Source organism: Cyprinodon tularosa, unplaced genomic scaffold (genome assembly GCF_016077235.1).
Source record: "Cyprinodon tularosa strain WSP-4 unplaced genomic scaffold, ASM1607723v1 ctg911, whole genome shotgun sequence".
Classification (NCBI taxonomy): domain Eukaryota; kingdom Metazoa; phylum Chordata; class Actinopteri; order Cyprinodontiformes; family Cyprinodontidae; genus Cyprinodon; species Cyprinodon tularosa.
Window position 1 is genome coordinate 165,218 of NW_024039687.1, and position 19,908 is coordinate 185,125.

Below are 19,908 nucleotides of genomic sequence, written 5' to 3' on the forward strand. Positions count from 1 at the left end.
ATATCCGTGTTTCTCGTCCTGTCCCGGGTTTTTTTTAGAAAGTGAGGAAATGTCCTGATTTTTTAAATTACCTTCATTGGACCATTAAATTTACAGGCAATAGGGCACTGCGCACGGCGCTGCGTGTGACGTAACCCCTGAGCCACGTCAGTGCGGGCAGCCCTGTTCTTAATCAGAATATAGATAGCGTGGCTGTCAGTGCGCCAACAACATGCCAAAGCGCAAATGTATGTTTACCGACGATTTACAAAAGAGTTTCCCCGCTTTCAGACCGGGTCGAGACAAATAGGAGGCCTTGTGCACAGTGTGCAAAGCAGGCACATATGTCTCGGTGTCCAACGGAGGTGCAAGGGATCTGAAAAGCCACCTGGACTCCGAAAGTAAAGATAGTCTATTGATATGTTTGTTCGTTTTTGGTACATTTTGAATAATTTTTGCTACACAAGAGGTATTTTTTGTTAATTAGCTCATTTGTTAATTTATTTTTTCCAATCGCCTACAGAACAGACATTATTTCGTTCATTGCTGAGGCTGAGTATCATCTGTTATTGGGAGTTGGGAATTATTGTTAACTTTTATTGTTAAGTGAGGGATGTTTAGATGAGACATTATTTCTTTCATTGTGCTTTTCATTGATTACAGGGATTGTTAAGAATTTTTAATAAATACATTTTGAATGAAATTATCGTTTGTTATTGGAGTTATTGCTGTTGACTTTTACTGAGAAGCATTTTTGTAATAAATCAACTGTAAATATCATGTTATTGTAGGATCACGTAGGTCTATGTTAGGTGAGTGCATGCCACAGACATTTTATTTTTTGAAATACTTTTCTTTCAAATCAACACTGGAAAAAATCAAAATCTAGATAAGTCATTTTTTTTTTTAAATAAGTGCATTTGTTCTTGGATTGAGGAGGTAAAAGAGACCTTTTGCCAATGAAACAAGACAATTTACACTTAAAATAAGAAAAGACAAATGCTTCGTCTTATTTTAAGTGTATATTATCTAATTATCTTATTTTAAGAGTAAAAATACTCATTCCATTGGCAAATTAAGGGTAAATACACTTAATTTAAGAAAGTTTCTTACTTACTTCTATAATGTTTTTCCAGTGAAAGATTTAACCACACCACCCTATCATGTCTTATTACCATCTTTACACATTTTGCACTTGCTGGTAGCACTTTTTTCCACAATGTAAAATGGCTTCCTCTTTTAAAATCATGCAAACAATGGTCATTAAAGAGCTAAAGGTCTGGCAGCTGTCTGACAGCCATCTATGTGCTCCTAAGCCACAGAAACAGCCTGTAGGCTCAGAAGATTCTCTGACTCCCACTAATAAAAGTCTAGTTTATTACACTGCGGAACTGTTTAGTTTGGCTTTTTAAGATGCCAACATAAACAAACTATGAAGGGATGTAAAATGTTAGTTGGATGTGGGAACAAAGTTGGTCAGACTGAATGAGACTCATTGGAAAGATGGCTGACAAGGCTGGGTGTATTTTTTAGGCTCAACACCTGGCTTTTCCAGATTTCATCTATTTACCTTTCTTAAAAAAATCACTGCGACTCAAAGAGACAACTGGATCAAGAACAAAACTGAACCCACAGGCACAGAGAAATGTGAAATTCTTGGACATTACGCTTCTTGTGGCTGCTTCAACTATTCAAAACCTTTGTTTGCTTGGATATAAATCAAGCCAAACCAAGGATTTATTTATTTTTTATACGGGTATTCAATTAGTTTGTCTTTTTCCTTGCAAAACAAAAAGGACAAGCTTGATAATGAGGGAAAGTGATGTATTCACAAATCCCCAAAAAATTATGTTTACATAACTCATATGTCACTTTTACTCTGAAGTTTGTATACACATATCAAAATGTTAGAGGTCCGCACATACCGTTACCCAAACATAGACGGCAGTTGGAAACTCAATGAAATCAAAATATGTAAAAATGAATTAATAGCAGATTGATTTTTCCCGTTTTCCACAAAGATTTAATCATAAACTGTACATATTTATCACTGATCAGTGAAGCATCATTCAGTTCCTGTTGAATCAGCTTAATGGCGTAAAGACACAACAATAGGCCTGTAAGCAACATTATCTGGGTGGACAAGAAGTACAACATGTGACTAAGGTTCACTATATGGCGACAGTTCCATAATTCGGCCAAGAAGATACAATTATGCAATTCTCTGTAGTTTATGATCACACATCACAGCCGGAAAAAAAGTGACTGCGCACCTTGAATGTGTAACAGTTATGGGCTAGGCAGCTTAATGAGCCTGAGGAGTGAACAAAAACAGAACACAGTGCTTTTAGGTTTGGTGGATGTACACTATATTGCCAAAAGTATTTGCTCACCCATCCAAATTATTGGAATCAGGTGTTCCAATCACTTCCATGGCCACAGGTGTATAAATTCAAGCACCTAGGCATGCAGACAGTTTTTACAAACATTTGTGAAAGAATGGGTCGCTCTCAGGAGCTCAGTGAATTCCAGCGTGGAACTGTGATAGGATGCCACCTGTGCAACAAATCCAGTCGTGAAATTTCCTCGCTCCTAAATATTCCACAGTCAACTGTCAGCTGTATTATAAGAAAATGGAAGTGTTTGGGAACGACAGCAACTCAGCCACGAAGTGGTAGGCCACGTAAACTGACGGAGCGGGGTCAGCGGATGCTGACGCGCATAGTGCGAAGAGGTCGCCAACTTTCTGCAGAGTCAATCACTACAGACCTCCAAACTTCATGTGGCCTTCAGATTAGCTCAAGAACAGTGCGCAGAGAGCTTCATGGAATGGGTTTCCATGGTCGAGCAGCTGCATCCAAGCCATACATCACCAAGTGCAATGCAAAGCGTCGGATGCGGTGGTGTAAAGCACGCCGCCACTGGACTCTAGAGCAGTGGAGACGCGTTCTCTGGAGTGACGAATCGCGCTTCTCCATCTGGCAATCTGATGGACGGGTCTGGGTTTGGCGGTTGCCAGGAGAACGGTACTTGTCTGACTGCATTGTGCCAAGTGTAAAGTTTGTTGGAGGGGGGATTATGGTGTGGGGTTGTTTTTCAGGAGCTGGGCTTGGCCCCTTAGTTCCAGTGAAAGGAACTCTGAATGCTTCAGCATCCCAAGACATTTTGGACAATTCCATGCTCCCAACTTTGTGGGAACAGTTTGGAGCTGGCCCCTTCCTCTTCCAACATGACTGTGCACCAGTGCACAAAGCAAGGTCCATAAAGACATGGATGACAGAGTCTGGTGTGGATGAACTTGACTGGCCTGCACAGAGTCCTGACCTCAACCCGATAGAACACCTTTGGGATGAATTAGAGCGGAGACTGAGAGCCAGGCCTTCTCGTCCAACATCAGTGTGCAACCTCACAAATGCGCTTCTGGAAGAATGGTCAAAAATTCCCATAAACACACTCCTAAACCTTGTGGACAGCCTTCCCAGAAGAGTTGAAGCTGTTCTAGCTGCAAAGGGTGGACCGACGTCATATTGAACCCTATGGATTAGGAACGGGATGTCACTTAAGCTCATATGTGAGTCAAGGCAGGTGAGCAAATACTTTTGGCAATATAGTGTATATTAGGTGGTTGAATAAAACAGAAAAATTACAGCAACACAATGAGACACAAGTGGATTGACTCAAAACAAATTAATTTCAAAATCATAAAGTCCATAGTCCATTACTAGCTCGCCATCTTCAGATCCAGATGAGGATCTGATCCAAAGCGGGAAAAAAAAAAAAAAAAAAAAAAAACCCGACCTAAAAAGGTCAGAAAAATCCATTAAGTTTCATCAAAACCAACTAAATGCAAATATAATATAAAGCAAAACAATTATTATATAAAAGCATTTAATTTATGCATACTAAATGCAAATTAAATTATATTTCTAACAAACATTTCAATCAGGTTAAATTAACCATAATTCAAATAAAGTAAAATAAAAAGTATCATATTTCAAGTTTAATCAATTTAAAGTTAAAGGTGAAGTGCACTTTCAAAATATCAATCAAGAAAAATAAAACAAATTGTCAAATTGTCACAGTCTTGGTTTTGTTATGTTTATTTAGAGTATTCAGTCTTACTTTGCTCCTTGTTTTAGTGTCTAATTATTATTTTGTTGTTTTCTTGTTAGTTCCTGTACTCCAGGTTTTCCATTTGTTGTCCTCTGCTGCCCTCTTGTGTCCTCTATCCCTAGCTCTGTTTTCTGCTCTGTCCTCCCTTGCTGTTTTCTCTATCCTGCCAGCACCTGTTGCCAATTTCCTCGTGTAGAGGAAAATAGAATAAAATAAAATAGAAGTCTCTGACTAATTGTGGGTTACAAATGGAACCATTGGTGACAGCACACCAACACATCAACTCATTGACTCTTCAGCGATCCCTCACACTAAGCATGCATGTAGCGACAATGGAAAGGAAAAACTACCTTTTTAACAGGAGGTAACCTCCAGCAAAACCGGGCTCAGTGTGAATGAACTTCTGCTGATACCGACTGATGGAGGAGAGAGAAGCAGACATGCATAATCTATAAACACAGACACCAGCCTTCAAGGTTTATGGGAAACAGATTCTAGTCTCCAGGATTCCTGCAACACAGACCCAAGCTGTAAGCCCTGTGTGGACAGCTTCAGCCCACGTCTGACCTTCTGGACAGCTCGAAAACGCGTCTGACCATCCCTGCAGGTTCTGGCCACGGTAGATCTTTAGTGTAGATTTAAGCTTCGGTTTAATCTTCTCTGCTAACTTAAGTCTAGCCTGGTGCTTACTGCTACTCCAGTTCTAGTGTTTCTCTGAATAAGCTGTCGGATGCCATCCAGCTCATCTCTGTTACCCGACTGCCTGGCTCAATATAACCTTAAAACTTTATACCATGTTGGCTTCAACTACCGGGTTCTCCCTGCAACAAAATAACTAACACCCAATTATGCAGACTGGACTTCACTAAAATTAGAGTTGCTTCAAGTTTGCCACAACAATGTTGGAATCCGTGATTTTCTCTGGTCCCGTCCCTGATCTGACGAGTGATGATGTGCTTAGCCGTATTTTGTCAATCAACCGCCAGTTGTCTAGGTGGCTGTTAGGTTCAAAAATGTAGGTTCGTAAAAGAGGAACTGAGTCCACACAGAAAAGGGATTTTTAACAGCTTCTGCAGAAGGAGAGAGTTACACCCAACTCACTACTCTCTGACAGACTTCCTCTGCAGAGCCAGATCCAAGGAAAAGTATCCAAGTTTTCAGAATATACTTGATTGCCTTTTGTGTTGTTGACATATCTTTCCCACTTATTTATACATGTGGTTATGTGCAGTGCTGAGATAGATGAGAACTGAAGGACCCGAGATTCTGAGAGGATGGAGAAAGATCTCATGAGGAATATCTTCCTTTTCTGCAACTATGGTATGTTATATTCATCTCACTCATCATATTAAATGGGAGTATTTGTGTTGTAAGCAAATGTGTAAGATTTCCATGTTTTTTGTTTTTTATGTTGCGTTGGTGGTGTGGCAAGTACTGGTAAAACTTCTAGATGTAACTCTCGACATAATTTCTGGACTCGTTAGGCATGTTTTATGGTAAGCTAATAGGTAGATGGTGATCAGATCTTTATATTACTTCTGACTTACTTGACATAATAGATTTAATCTGCTTCTGAGCAGTAAGGGAACATTTTGGGCTATTTCTGTCTGTCTGTCAGTTCCTGTTTCTTTGGGTTTCATCAGGGTGTGTTTTTTTTGCCCTTTGCTTCGGAGAAAGTTTTTGTCCCTCCTCTTTAACAATATGGTTCAAATTATAAATAGCGTGAAAATGGGGACGGTAAAGCACGCTTTTGATTTATTGCACATCCAAGTCCAGTCTTGTTCTGTGCAGTTGCACATGAAGGCCTCCTGGGGCAGAGCATAGAGGTCACACATGCTCTACAGTTGACCCCCAGTGGATTCCTGTGTGTTGTGTCATCATGGATGTGATTGACAGGCCGAGATGGCGGCTCCAGTGCAAATGCCACACTGGGAAAAAAAAACAATGAAGAATTGGTTCATTGCAAGAGAAAAATAGTGCTGATAACTAATTGTACAGAGCTTATTTTCATTGTAAGCATATTGGTCTTTTTACATGGGACGGCTTCAGCTGTTTAGTGATGTTAATCAGTTATATTCAAGCACTGGGGACAGAATACACATGCTAATCAAGGGACTCACCGGGTACGAGAGAACTTCTCAGACAGCGAAGCTGCTTGGCCTGAGAAACAGCGAGTCCCTGCAGACTGGCAGGCCTGCTTTGCTCACTTCCTGTATTACTCAAGGCCACCACACTGAGTCACTGAAATTATCTGGTTGACTAAAAAACTGCTAGATCTGTGGGACTCAGAGTACTCATGGGACATTTTATGATGTTCCATGCAAAAACACAATGTCATTTAAAGCCAGCTGCAACACTATATAGCTTGTTGTTTTCCCTATTGCCATTACAGAGACGTTAGACTTTATTCCTAATGTTGTCACGATAAAGCAGCTAATTCTTATATGCACATTTTATAAGAATTTAGAGAGATAGATTGCTATCCACGTAAATGCATTTATGTCATTTTTCATTTATTTATAATTTTTTTCCACAGCTTTTATTGTCATTTCACTGTTACAAGTACAGAGCAACAAAACTCAGTTTGCATTTAATTAAATTCAATTAAACGATCCCATTTGGTCACATAACTCCTCCTCCTCCTTTGCGAGGCGAGCTCTCCAGGCAAAGCATTCTGGGATATAGCTGCCTCTTCTGAGGCCTTTCCTTTGTTCTCATACACTTCATAGACTACAACACTGATCTTTCCCTTTCCATAACTGTTTTTATGTTCCTGTATCTGTATTTTGTATTTTCATCTTTCTTTTTCTTTATCTTTTGTATTATCTTTTTGTAAAGTGACCTTGAGTGTCAAGAAAGGCGCTGTTAAATAAAATAAAAAAATAAAAAAATTTTTCTCTAACGACTCTCGGCCATTTTCAAAGAACTGCGGTGAGAAATGTGAGCTTCAGTGATTGCGTGAAACCGTAGCTCACCACAGATATTTGCCTGAAAGTGCGCTTGCAGAGAAAAAGATAACTAACGGGATGAGCATGTAGGACGGCCTTAAGTAAACAAATCACCAGAACGATTGACAATTTGGAGGACCACTTATTGAGATGATCCAGGGAGAGAGCAATGTTTTTTAACACTGGTCCCCTAAAGCAGCGGTCTCCAACCACGGAAGACAGAAGACACCACGGACCGCTATATGTCAGACAATATTTTCACGGACCGGGTGGGGGGGTGTGGTCTGGGGGGAGGATACGATCAAGTAAAATGATACTGTTAAAATGAGGAAGTTATGTCCCCTAAAAAAAAAAACTGGGGGGCTTCCTCATGGTCCTTTTCCTGGGAGCAAGTTATTTACTACTCTTAACTCAAACTGGGTAAAACCATATAAAATGGACTATAAAGCAGGAGTAAAAAATAACAGAGTTTATTCCAGATCAGGTCGTTACAGGACAGAGTAAAATGCTTGGAGCTTGCACAGCTGTGGGCTCAAACATCACGTCCGCGAGCGTCCGGCAAAGATTGAGCCCCAAACAAGGTCTTCTCCTGCTTCTTATAGCTCATGAGTCTATGTGTTGCATCATGTGGATGCTTAGCTGTCCGTATCAGAAACTGACACGCCATCAATGCCCTGACCCGTATGCAGCTTGCCTCTCTGTCTCGGGGTTACAGATAGCTCTCCTCTATCAGACTTGCTCCAAGATGTGCCCATATCCTGTGTTCTCTTAAAGTAACGAGGGCTGTCTTGATTAGATGACCTCCGTACACACAGTGTCATCCACAATGTGAAAGAAGGCCTTCTACTCTGTTTAATCTGGCTAACAGAATAACAATGAACATGATGTATAAATAATAAACCTAACAATAAGACCAGCATAAAATCAAATTCAAACAGCATAAAAATAAAACAACAAGCCGGTCCCATCTAGGTGTAATCGGAGAAAATGACAGACCAAGTGTGCTCCTCATGTCCAGTCTGCTCTGTAGCTTTGTTTTGGTCGCTGTAACCGCAGAAAATCCAGCTTCACAAAGATAGGATGTTATAGATAGGATGCGTCTTGACCTGAATTAACCTGTGTCAAGAGGCACAGATGCACCGACTGATGTCATTGGGAGACCGCAATTTTTTATATTTTCTAAAATAAAACATCACTCAAGATTCTGATCGTCGATACATTCTATATATATATATACTCTTTCTGTGCGGCCCGGTACCAAATGACCCACAAACAGGTACCGGTCCGCGGCCCGGTGGTTGGGGACCGCTGCTCTAGAGAACCCCGGATGAACTTTATTATGCCTACTACATTGTACATCATTTTGTCTCTGGGTTGGCATGTCCATGGAGGGACAAGAGCATATAATAGCGTCCTAACTGCCATTAAATATTGGGATGAAGTCCTTAGACCCATTGTTAGACCATTTGCTGGTGCAATGGACCTTGGCTGCTGCTGGTGCATAATAATCATGTGGCATAAGTTTGCAGGCAGTCACTGGAGATTGAAGGGAGTTATAAGGTAGGCCCCGTCCCAATACGCTTGCTTTGGCAAGAGTATCCCTCCATTGCACATTCCCACTGATAGGTCTGGGTGTGCAGTGTAGTGATCTAGTAGTGATCTACACTGCACACCGGTGATCTTTCCCCCCTACCCCACTGTGCACTTGTTCCTAACTTAGGCTAAGTGCACATCTAAGCAGACTTCTGGAAATAATCCACATTTGAATGAAAATGCGAAAATAGGACGATGATTGAGTTCCTTTTACTTGCAATGTGATTTTCATGAGTGTAAAATTCTCCCATAAATATCTAACTTCCAAAGACAAATAATGATATTTACACATAATTGATCTCCACATGCGTCTGTTTTATAGGAAAACTGGGTGATAAGCTGCAGCAAAAAGTTAACAGTGCCAACTGAAGTACCCAAACCTTTCACCTAAAGCAGGGGTCTTCAACGTTTTCCAGGCTAAGGACCCCCAAACTGATGGCGAGATGGAGCGGGGACCCCCTAATTTTATATATTGTATGAAATTGTGTTATATTAAACTGGTTCTATAGTCACTCTATTACAGATGGAGTCATGTAATGGAACTAATTTCTCCCTGGGATTATTAAAGTATTTCTGATTCTGATTCCTGGTTGATGGGACAGGTGTTGTGAATGAAACGGTGCCCAGCTTGAAAGAGCTCCTGTGTGTCGCTGAATGTTTGCCAGAGATGGCAAAAGTATTCACTTTCCGTACTTGAGTAAAAGTACAGATACTTGTGTTAAAAAATACTCTGGTAAAAGTGGAAGTACTAATTAAACTTCCTTACTCAAGTAAAAGTAACAAAGTACAGGCTTGTAAATTTACTTAAAGTATAAAAGTAAAAGTAGAAACCACTTTTTTCATGCCGTTGCCTACATTTTAAATGGATGTCTGCCAATAGGACTAGATCTCCGTTGTGTTTATTTTCAATCATCTCGTCGTCCATGCTACTATGCTAACGCCACCGCCACCAAGCTGCAATGATTTGCCGCCAATGAATACCGCCGAATCTGTCGATTCATCTTGTAGTGGTGCGTCAAATGCAACGTAGATTCCCATCCAATTAGATTGAATTTGGTATTGATGACGTGAAAAATAATAACGGTAACTCCATTGAACTGATTCAAAACTAAAGTAACGAGCCAATTTTTTAAAATGTAAGGAGTAGAAAGTACAGATATTTGTGTAAAAATGTAAGGAGTAGAAGTAAAAAGTCGCCATAAAAATAAGCAGTAAAGTAAAATAAAAATATCGGAAAAATCTACTTGAGTACAGTAACGAAGTATTTCTCCTTCGTTACTTCCCATCTCTGATGTTTGCATTGATGACTGAAAGACATCTTCTGCCTTCATTTATCTGTTTACTACAGTGTGTTGAATTCATGTAAATGTGGATTTAAAGACATTTCAATTAGTGGAAAATATTGCATGGGGGAATATAAGTCTAATTAACCAAAACTTCGCGACCCCCATGCAGTACCTCTGCGGACCCCTAGGGGTCACGGACCCCCTGTTGAAGACCTTTGGTCTAGAGAACTGTCAGGGCACCAGCAGACACAGGCACCTGTCACTGGCAGGGGGCGCATAAGAAGAGGGAGGAGGCAGACCCTAGTCCCCCTTCATATGGTGCATAAGAAGGGGAAGCAGGGCCTAGGATGCACAGTAGGTGGGGCGGGGGAGGCAAACAACCACCCTGACAAGTAGACAGAAAAAGCTTCACATTCACACAAACCCACCCTTGCATCCATACGGACATAGACAACCATTTGACGCACACAGAGGCAAACACTAAACCTATTCTTACATATAGCCCGGTTCTGAGGGCCCGCCCCCCGCTACAGATGCAAGAGCAGGTAACCAACCCACTGCAGTATCTAAATATATTATAATATAATGCTATCTATAAATAGTTGAAAATTTGAGCTTTAAATTCATATAGTGGCATCTGGCTGTCTTTTTTTTTTTTTAAAGGTTACTTTATACTTTTATACTTTCAGTAGTTTCTGGAGCACATACTTTTTCACTTTTACTTGAGTAAAGAAGTCAACTTGATACTTCAACTTTTACCAGAGTGTTTTTTAACTGCAGTATCTATACTTCTACTTAAGTAACAAATGTGTGAACTTTTAACACCACTGCTTGTTAGATCAAAACATGGTGAGGAACTTGTGATTTTGAAGAAGTCCACACTTTGCTCTAGAGAAAACTGCAGATATAAATGTGGATTCGGAAATGAATCCAGGTTGCAAAGGGACATGCTGGGAAGCACTTCTTGCATCTGATGGGATGTTATAGTATTTCCTGATCACGGATTAACGTTTTTTGTTATATAATGAGACTTTAAAAGCACAGTTCCTAAACAGTTAGGAAATGTTTTTGATCCTTCCTCCTTCCATTTTAAGATTGAAGGAAAGTCACACTTTCCTTCAATCTTTAAGGTACACTATGCAACCGGTGTTGATTTTCCAGCGAGGCTCCCCCCAGAGGGCGAAAGTAAAAGTGCACTGTCGTAAATATGCACAGCTGTTCACCTGGTTTCTCCGTCAAGCCAGGCGCGGCTGTTTTGAGCTTAGCAGACAGGCGAACGCAACGAATGACTAATGCTGCGTTCACACCGCAGCTGGCGCGACAGAGGCAGCGAGTTTACATGCAAAGTCAATGGTTGACCTGCGTCAAGGCGCAGCAAAAGGTCCCGCGGCGCGTTTTGAGCAGCAGGCGCAGCGCGTCTGAGCAGCTGAAGCAGGGAGAGAGACACAGCGCTGATGATCAGAGGCTATGATCTCTCCTCTTAAACAGTTTATTGACGCCTAAATTAACTTAAAATGCAGAAATCTGCCGGCAGAATATGCAGTTTGGATTATTTAGATCAAAAACACCTACCAGCTACCTCCTCGCGGTTGGCCAGAGGCTGCTGATGAAGGGGTTCCTTCTGTCGGCGCACCGCTGGTATGTGGGGGTCTGAGCGGCTCCGACAGAAAAAATATTGAAGGCAGGATAATAATCTGAATGAACTGACGGCACTGATTACGTTTTCAGGTGTATTTTCTCATTTAAACACATATTAAAACTACTTTATTCCAAATGATCACAGCAAATATAGCTGTAAGGCAGAGAAAGGATAGTGAAGCTCTGCCCAACGCGCGTCAGAGCCACTTTTGCACCGCGCAGCCAGAGCAGCAAAGCTGCTTCAGCGTCAGAACTAACTGGTTCAAGCAGCAAAAATGAAGCAGCAGACACGATTTTGCTGCTTTTGCTGCGTGAACGTAGCATAACTGCACAAGGATCGCCACTGTGCTAGCAACGAGCATGCTTTTAACTGGGGGGTGTAGCAGTTCTCGGCCGTAAAGCAAGACTGACTCTCACGAGACTTCTGAGCCTGTGGGTGCGGGTCGGTGCTCCTGCAATTGCAAGTGCGGTATTTCCCCCACAGACCACCAGGGCGGCCGAGAATACCTTTGTTCAACCTGAAATGACTCATTTAATAATCCAAAACGTTATGGAACACATTAATTAACTGAAAAATGTTGCATAGTGTGCCTTTAAAATGTTTTTAATTCCATTCTTAATCTATTTTTTTTTTAGATTTTTACTATGGCAGCATTGGTTTTAACCTGGTTTTCAATATGTCTTTTTACTATTTATTTGCAATAATAAAGATTTATCTGCCTAATTCCAACAGGGTGTTTTTTAAATGTTTTTTTTTTTTGTGAAAAACTTTAGGTTCTTATATTTGCCCAAGCCTTAAAAATTTTTTTGTTACTTTTTGCTGTAACAGATGTAAACTAACTACTGTGCGAGTTTAAGCTCCTCAGCTCACTACTGGACGTAACACCTCTCCTACTGGAAACACATAACAGAAACGAGAGGCCTAGTTTTTATTTTAAATGACAGGTTATTACAAACAGGAAAAATAACTCGCTCTGTTATCCATGGGAAGCTAACCAGTCATAAATCATTAAGCTATGAAAGTTTCCTTGCCAAACAGACGCCTAAAACACCTACCCCTCTCCCCACTTCTCCGTCCATCACTACGTTTTTCGTCTTTCCAGGTATGAATTTTTTATGAGGTATGAAACACTAGTTTAAAGCTGCATAATAAAGGAAAAAGAGTAAAGATAAGAACTAATTGTTTGCATTCTATACTTACTCAAAATATAAGGACACACTTTTTTTTATGTTGTCAAAGGCAATGCAAAGAAAACACGTATAAACCAGATAAGTCAAAACATATAGAGTACAAAAGTTCATTCTTAAATGCACATCTTTTAGTATTTATACTCGCGTTTGTTAATTTTGGGGAATCTACAAAGTTTTCCGCAGATTGTCCCTGCAGGCACAGTTAGACTGACAACAACAATCAAATACTCCCTGAAAAGAAGTTTTGCCATAAACTATCAACTCCTTTCAAATGTTTAACAACAATACGTATAGCTGTTGTTTCTAATTGCTACAGAGTTAAAACGATGTTTGACAGATTTATATTTTGTGTCGTGTGGATTTTTGCCTTGCAGCTGGTTCATGTTGGGCTTTTTATTTTTTTATTTTTGGTAACTGAATGGCATCAGATTGACCGAATAACTGTCAAATGCTTTCCCCAAGGCTGTGTTTAACATAATGATTTGATTTTAGAGTGCTTGAGGTGGTAAACCAGTGAGCTCATCAATAGGCTTTTAAGAGCGAAGAAAATACTTATTTTAACACTGAGGCTACTTTTCTTAGTCACATTTTAAAAAGCCTATTTTGGCAGGTTTTGTAAAACAGAATACATCTAAGAATTCACAGTGATTATATGTGACACCCAATTAAACATTTAACATATGTTTTTTTTAAGCCCAAATTTCCGTTTTTTTAAATTGGTTTTACATATTTTCAATTTAACTCTTCGGTTTCTGTTGTCTTCGGCGGATTATGATCACAATAAACGGAAATAAAGGCTTGAAAACACCAATCTGTATGCAGCTAATCAACATAACATAGGTAAAAGTACGGAAGAGAATTAGGGCCACTGAAAAAAAAAAAAAGTTAACTGATTTTTTTATTTTATTTCAGTTTAACATGGGAAAAAAGTCAGAATTCTGAGATTAAAGTCAGAATTCTGAGAAAAAAGTCAGAATTCTGAGATTAAAGTCAGAATTCTGACTTTTTTCTCAGAATTCTGACTGAATTCTGACAATAAAAAAGTCAGAATTCCTTTTTCCCATACTATAATAAAATAAAATAAAAAAAATCTAACTTTTTTTTTTTTCCCAGTGGCCCTAATCCTCTTCCGTATAAAAGAGTTAGTGAAAAACATTTTAACAACATTCCTGTTTGTTGAATATGATTGTAAATGTATTCATTAGTTTCATCTACCTGCTTAGGGGCTAAATATATCTGGGACTCTAATATCTTTTAAAATTGAGTGAATACATCAAATCAAAGTTTATTTATATAGTATTTTACAGCAACACCAGGAAGACCAAAGTGCTTCACAGAAAGATAAAAAAATTACTTTTTTGCAAAAAAAAATAAAAAATCATACTAAAATCATAAGCATAAAACAATGTGTATTAAAAGACAGTTTAAAAAATGAGCCCTTAAGCTGGACTTAAAAAGGTGCAGATCAGTGAGGAGCTGCCGACTGAGGAGCAGGTTTTTACACAGTTTAGGTGCGGTAATCACAAAGGAACGATTGCCCCACTGTTTATACCGGGACCTAGGGACGTTCAGAACCATTTGATCAGCAGACCGAAGATCTCTGCTGGGGCGATGTAATTAACACAAAATTGAAATGAAATTAACAACTTAAGCCAAAGTAACGGTAAAGACACCACACAGTTTATGCTGCCGTCCATCAGTAGAGTAACTGCAGGTAATGTGTGAATTAGCTTCATCAGGTCAGAAAATGTGTTTTACTTTTGGGTTTCTATCTGTACGTGTCCAGAGTTAGCATAGATGAAGCATTTGATGAACTCCACTGACTGCATTAAATCTCACAAAAGAGTTTTTAACTGCAGCTTCCACTTGACTAATTCAACTTGGCTTTAAAGGAAAAGTCTGGTTAGCAAGGAATCAATGGATTATTATCTATACTTAAAGCTAATAAGTTTGTGCTGATTTAATGAATTTAGCGTTAATCCGTTAAAAACATAAATAATAATTTTATAAATAATTTTCATTGCGATCACTGAGTCTGGGAGCGGCCATTTTGGTCCAAATATAGTAACCCCTCCCTCCTGCCATCTTCCAGCAGTGACGTCACGGTGCGGTAAGCCTAGCGCCATTCTCCCCGCTTTCCAAGCTAAATCAATGGGAACTACTAGACACATCTGCAATCAACAACAATTATTGAAGATTTCCAGAGGACTTCACCATTGAAATTCACCAGAGCTATAGTGAAACGGACAATGCCCACGTGCATGGCAGCTGGATGCAGGAATACATCGGGTAAAAGTGAAAAAAAGAGTTATTCCACCTTTCTGATTCCTGATCCTCCACGGACGGGTTGGTCGTTGGATCGCCAACTTGAAGAGGGAGGATTTGCCATCGAACTTCTGGCCAGACAAAAAACACGTAATATGTAGCCAACATTTGGAAGAAGAATGTTTTCAAGATGACTTGGATAATAGCGCGTTGTGACAAACACCAGATACAGCACTGGGACTTGATCAACAGCCGATACCGCACTGTGACGTCACCAACCAGTAGGTGGCAGTAGTGTTCTTTGACAAACATGGATGCCTCCAGTAAAGCACATTCACATGAAAATTACTCTAAATTAAAAATACTTATTTATTCAACAGTATGTAATAATTTCATTTTTAAAGTACTTTCAGAAGTTTGAATTCTGAATATAAGCGGACTTTTCCGTTAAACTAACTCACATGCATAGGCGGATCTACTGGGGTGGCACAGGGTGGCAAATGCCACCCTAAATGACAGCCTTGCCACCCCAGTTGGCGGTAGGGGTGGCGAGGCTTATAAATTATGGATCATTTGAGAATTACGACCGCTAATTTCTAATGTCGGACTGCAGTGAATGCAGCACGAGATGACGCGAGAGCGACTGAGACTGATTGTTTTGAAAATCGATTGGGGCAAAGCGAGGGAGCCAGGGGTGATGGGGAGAGGAGACACAGGATGAAACAGGTAGAAACTGATTAACTATCTATCGAGAAATGAAATCATAATGAAAGCACAATGTTGCTAGCATAGCTGCAATGCTGATTTTGAGATGATAAAAATCAGGTTGCAGAACGTTATTTCTCTATCTATGATGTTAGTTAGGCCTGACGTCTCAGGCTCATGAAGACATATTTGCGGTCAACTATGACAGAAAAGAGACGATCAAGTTTGATTGTACTCACATCAAAACGCACAAAGGGATTGGATCTAAATAAAGTTGTGAAGGGTTTTGCTGAGCAACATTGAAATCACTGCATTCAGCTGTTATAGTCATATTAACTTTATGTTATGATCTCCGGTGAGCCTTTACAGAGATGTTACATTTCGTTTTGGCATCTGAGAAAATCTGATATTTCCTTTAATAAAACCAAAAGTGTTAAAAGTTAAAAATGTGATACTGGTGTAAATCCTGCTTAATATGAAGCAGTGTTGTTGTTTCTTTTTTTTGTATATATAATATGAAACTATCCAGAAATGACCCGTATGAACCTACTCACAAGCAAAATGTATTTTTATGTTGCTTCTTTTCAGATTTGTGGAGATTTTGATGTAACATACAGAACCCGCCTTTTTGTTGATTTGTTGATACAGCAGTATGGAGGACCAACTCTACCATATTTAAAAATAAATACAGAAATAAATAAATGCTTAATAAATAAATAAGCATACAATTAATTGCCACCAAAGATACAAACAACAAATAAATGTAAGTAGAAATTAAATTATACAGCTAGTCATAAAGGTATATAACTCTTTTAATTGGCTTCTTTATTTCTTTGCCTTTTTAATATTTACCTTATTTATTTTTTTGTCATTTATTATCTTCAACTTAATTTTTTAATTACTTATATTTTTAAGTATTTATTTATGTGCATGTTATCATATTTTTGTCTGTTTTATTCTTCCTTTGTATTTTTTTACCCTAGTTATTTCTTCGCCGCTATTTCTGTCTGCCTGCCCTTTTAACATTTCTGCCTGCCATTACAATATAATTTCTAAATACATTTATTTGTTGATTGTGTTTTTGGTGGCAATTAATTGTATGCTTATTTATTGATTGAGCATTTATTTATTTCTGTATTTATTTTTAAATATGGCAGAGCTGGTCCTCCATATTCAGCTCTATCTACAGCATATTTACATGCATGAAATGTCCCTTTCATGTTGCATTAACTGCTGTATGTCAAGTTACTGAGGAACAAATGGGGTAAATGTGTGTTCAGAGTAAACATTACATGGATGTCTGGTACCTTGTTCGGGTACCTTGACCCATTTATTTCTACTGTGTAGTTCTGCTCACTTTATTCCAGCTCAGTCCATAGATCTCTGATGGGAAACTTTTTCTTTCTATAGTTTCTTCTTGTGCAAATGCTGCAAAGCTGCCTCTCTGACAGTCAATCTCACACATCTGCGACTCAGCACCTGTCTTACCTTAATACCTTTCCTGTCATAAGGCCCCTCTAGAAGTAGTGTTATCATTCTTCTATCTCCTATTAAGTGAGATCACATTGTACGATGTATTATTAATATGAACTGTTTCACATGAAACACTAGTACTGTACATACTATTCTCACCAAACTGTGATAACTGTGATTAAATTCAGTGTAAACAAATGCCATATGTTGCCACCCCTAAAAAATTCCTGCCCCCCTCTTGCCACCCCATAAATATTTTTCTAGATCCGCCCCTGCTCACATGTAGCTTTAAGTTGTAGTGACTTTAGGGCCTGATCGTTTGGAAATAAGATGTGGACCAACTTATATTGATTGATTGACATTTTAGACTGGTTGATTTTGAATATAGTGTCAGACTCCTTTAAATACTATTTTAAGCTATTTGATCAAGTTGGCAGAGGTCGGTACTAATAGTTACATTTACAGTTAGTTACAGTTTCAGTTCATTTATAAAAAAAAGTAATTTCAGAAGTATTTTTATGGTATTCTACTTTTTACTTTAATGTGAATAAAAAAAAAAAAGATAAAGTATCACAAGTCTTGCTTAAGTTAAATGTCTGGCTATGCCGTCCATTGGTGTGACTTTCTTTTTAATGAAAACAAGCTTGTTCTAAATAATTGTGCACCAATGAGAGACGCACTTAATCTTTGTACTAAAGACTTATTGGTTAAGTATTTTTTTTTCCATTCTTCCGTGTCTGCTGTGTCATTTGGAGATTAAGCGAAATACATTAAACAGTTAAGTGTAACATAACTTATTCCTATTTTACACACTGTAACTATTGATTTTGTAAATTTCATACTAAAAAAATTATCAAATCAGTTGTTATGATCATGGGTGGTAGGTAGCTCAGTTTAGTGGCGGTTCTAGACCAAATGTACCAGCCGGGCCAGGAGGGGGCCAGCATGTTTTCATGGGGGCAGAGAAAAGCATGACATAAAATACAAAGCATAGGGCTTTGAATCCTGAGATTGTGAGTTCGATCCCCACTCCCACAGACTGCCACTCTGGGTCCCTGAGCAAGACCCATGACCTCACACTGCTCCCCGGGCGCCTCACAATGGCAGCCCACTGCTCCCCAAGGGAATGGGTTAAATGCAGAGAAGTAGTTTCCCTCTGGGATTATTTCAGTATATAAAATTAAAAAATAAAATAGAATAAAATAAAAATTTGGTCAATATACATTCAGAATTTAGGAATTTTACTTTTTTTTTTACTTAATTTAGGTTGAAATTACAGTTTTCTCTAAAATCTGAATTAGAATTTAATTAGAGTTTAGGTTGAGTATTTCTTTTACATTTATTTTGAAAAAAAAAACATTTAGCATATGAGAACTGGGATCATATCTCAATACCACTGAAAGTATGTTTTTAAACAGATAATGAAACAGAATTTGTAAAATAAAAAATGATCCAAAGGATCTATTGGTAACCATTTCTGTTCCAGCGCACATCATCATTAGAATGAGTATTATGTCTTCAGTACACACTGCAAAAAAAAAATTTAATCTAAATAAGTCATTTTTTCTTAAAATAAGTGCATTTTTTCTTGAACTACAGATGTAAGTGAGACACTTTGCCAATGGAACAAGATAATCTACATTTAAAATAAGAAAAAACAACTGCATTGTCTCATATCAAGAGCATAATATCTAATTACCTTATTTTAAGAGCAAAAATACCCACTCCATTTGCAAATCATCTTATTTATCTGCTCAAATTAAGGGTTAAAGGAATAGTACACCCAAAACATGATTAGTCTTCATTTTCTACTCACCCCCATGCTGAACAACACTCTGGAGTACTTTTTTGATATCTCAAATGCATCTGGAGATCTGGGAGGCTTCTTGCTGTCTGCTGACATTCAAATAATGGAGGTCTATGGCGCCCGAGACAGAAAGGTTCATAAAAGTCCAAAAAAAAACGTGTCAATATTCCTCCATACTGCTCGTCCAATGTATTCCAAGTGTCCTGAGTGGGTAGCGTCCAGAATTTACTCGAAACGAAGTCATTTAGAATGTTTTTAGAGCATAAACAGTAGTGTATAGGATTTCCTGAAAGCGCGTTCACGAGTCTACGGAAACCGCAGCAGACCAAACCAGATGAAAGTGCGCATTCAGCGTCTGCTCTGCCAATAATGCAAGCGTAGAAGAAGAAATGTGCTGTTTACCTGTGCAAAGAAAGAAACAACGAAAGAAAAATGTCTGAGGACTTCAGTGTTGAGGAAGAGCATGAGTTCTTTGCCGAGCTGAATGCGCACTTTCATCTGGTTTGGTCTGCCGCGGTTTCCGTAGACTCGTGAACGCGCTTTTAGGAAATCCTATACACTACTGTTTAGGCTCTAAAAACATTCTAAAGGACTTCGTTTCGAGTAAATTCTGGACGCTACCCACTCAGGACACTTGGAATACATTGGACGAGCAGTATGGAGGAATATTGACACGTTTTTTGTGGACTTTTATGGACCTTTCTGCCTCGGGCGCCATAGACCTCCATTATTTGAATGTCAGCAGACAGCAAGAAGCCTCCCAGATCTCCAGATGCATTTGAGATATCAAAAAAGTACTCCAGAGTGTTGTTCAGCATGGGGGTGAGTAGAAAATGAAGGCTAATCATGTTTTGGGTGTACTATTCCTTTAATACATTTAATTTAAGACATTTTTACTAATTTTTAGATA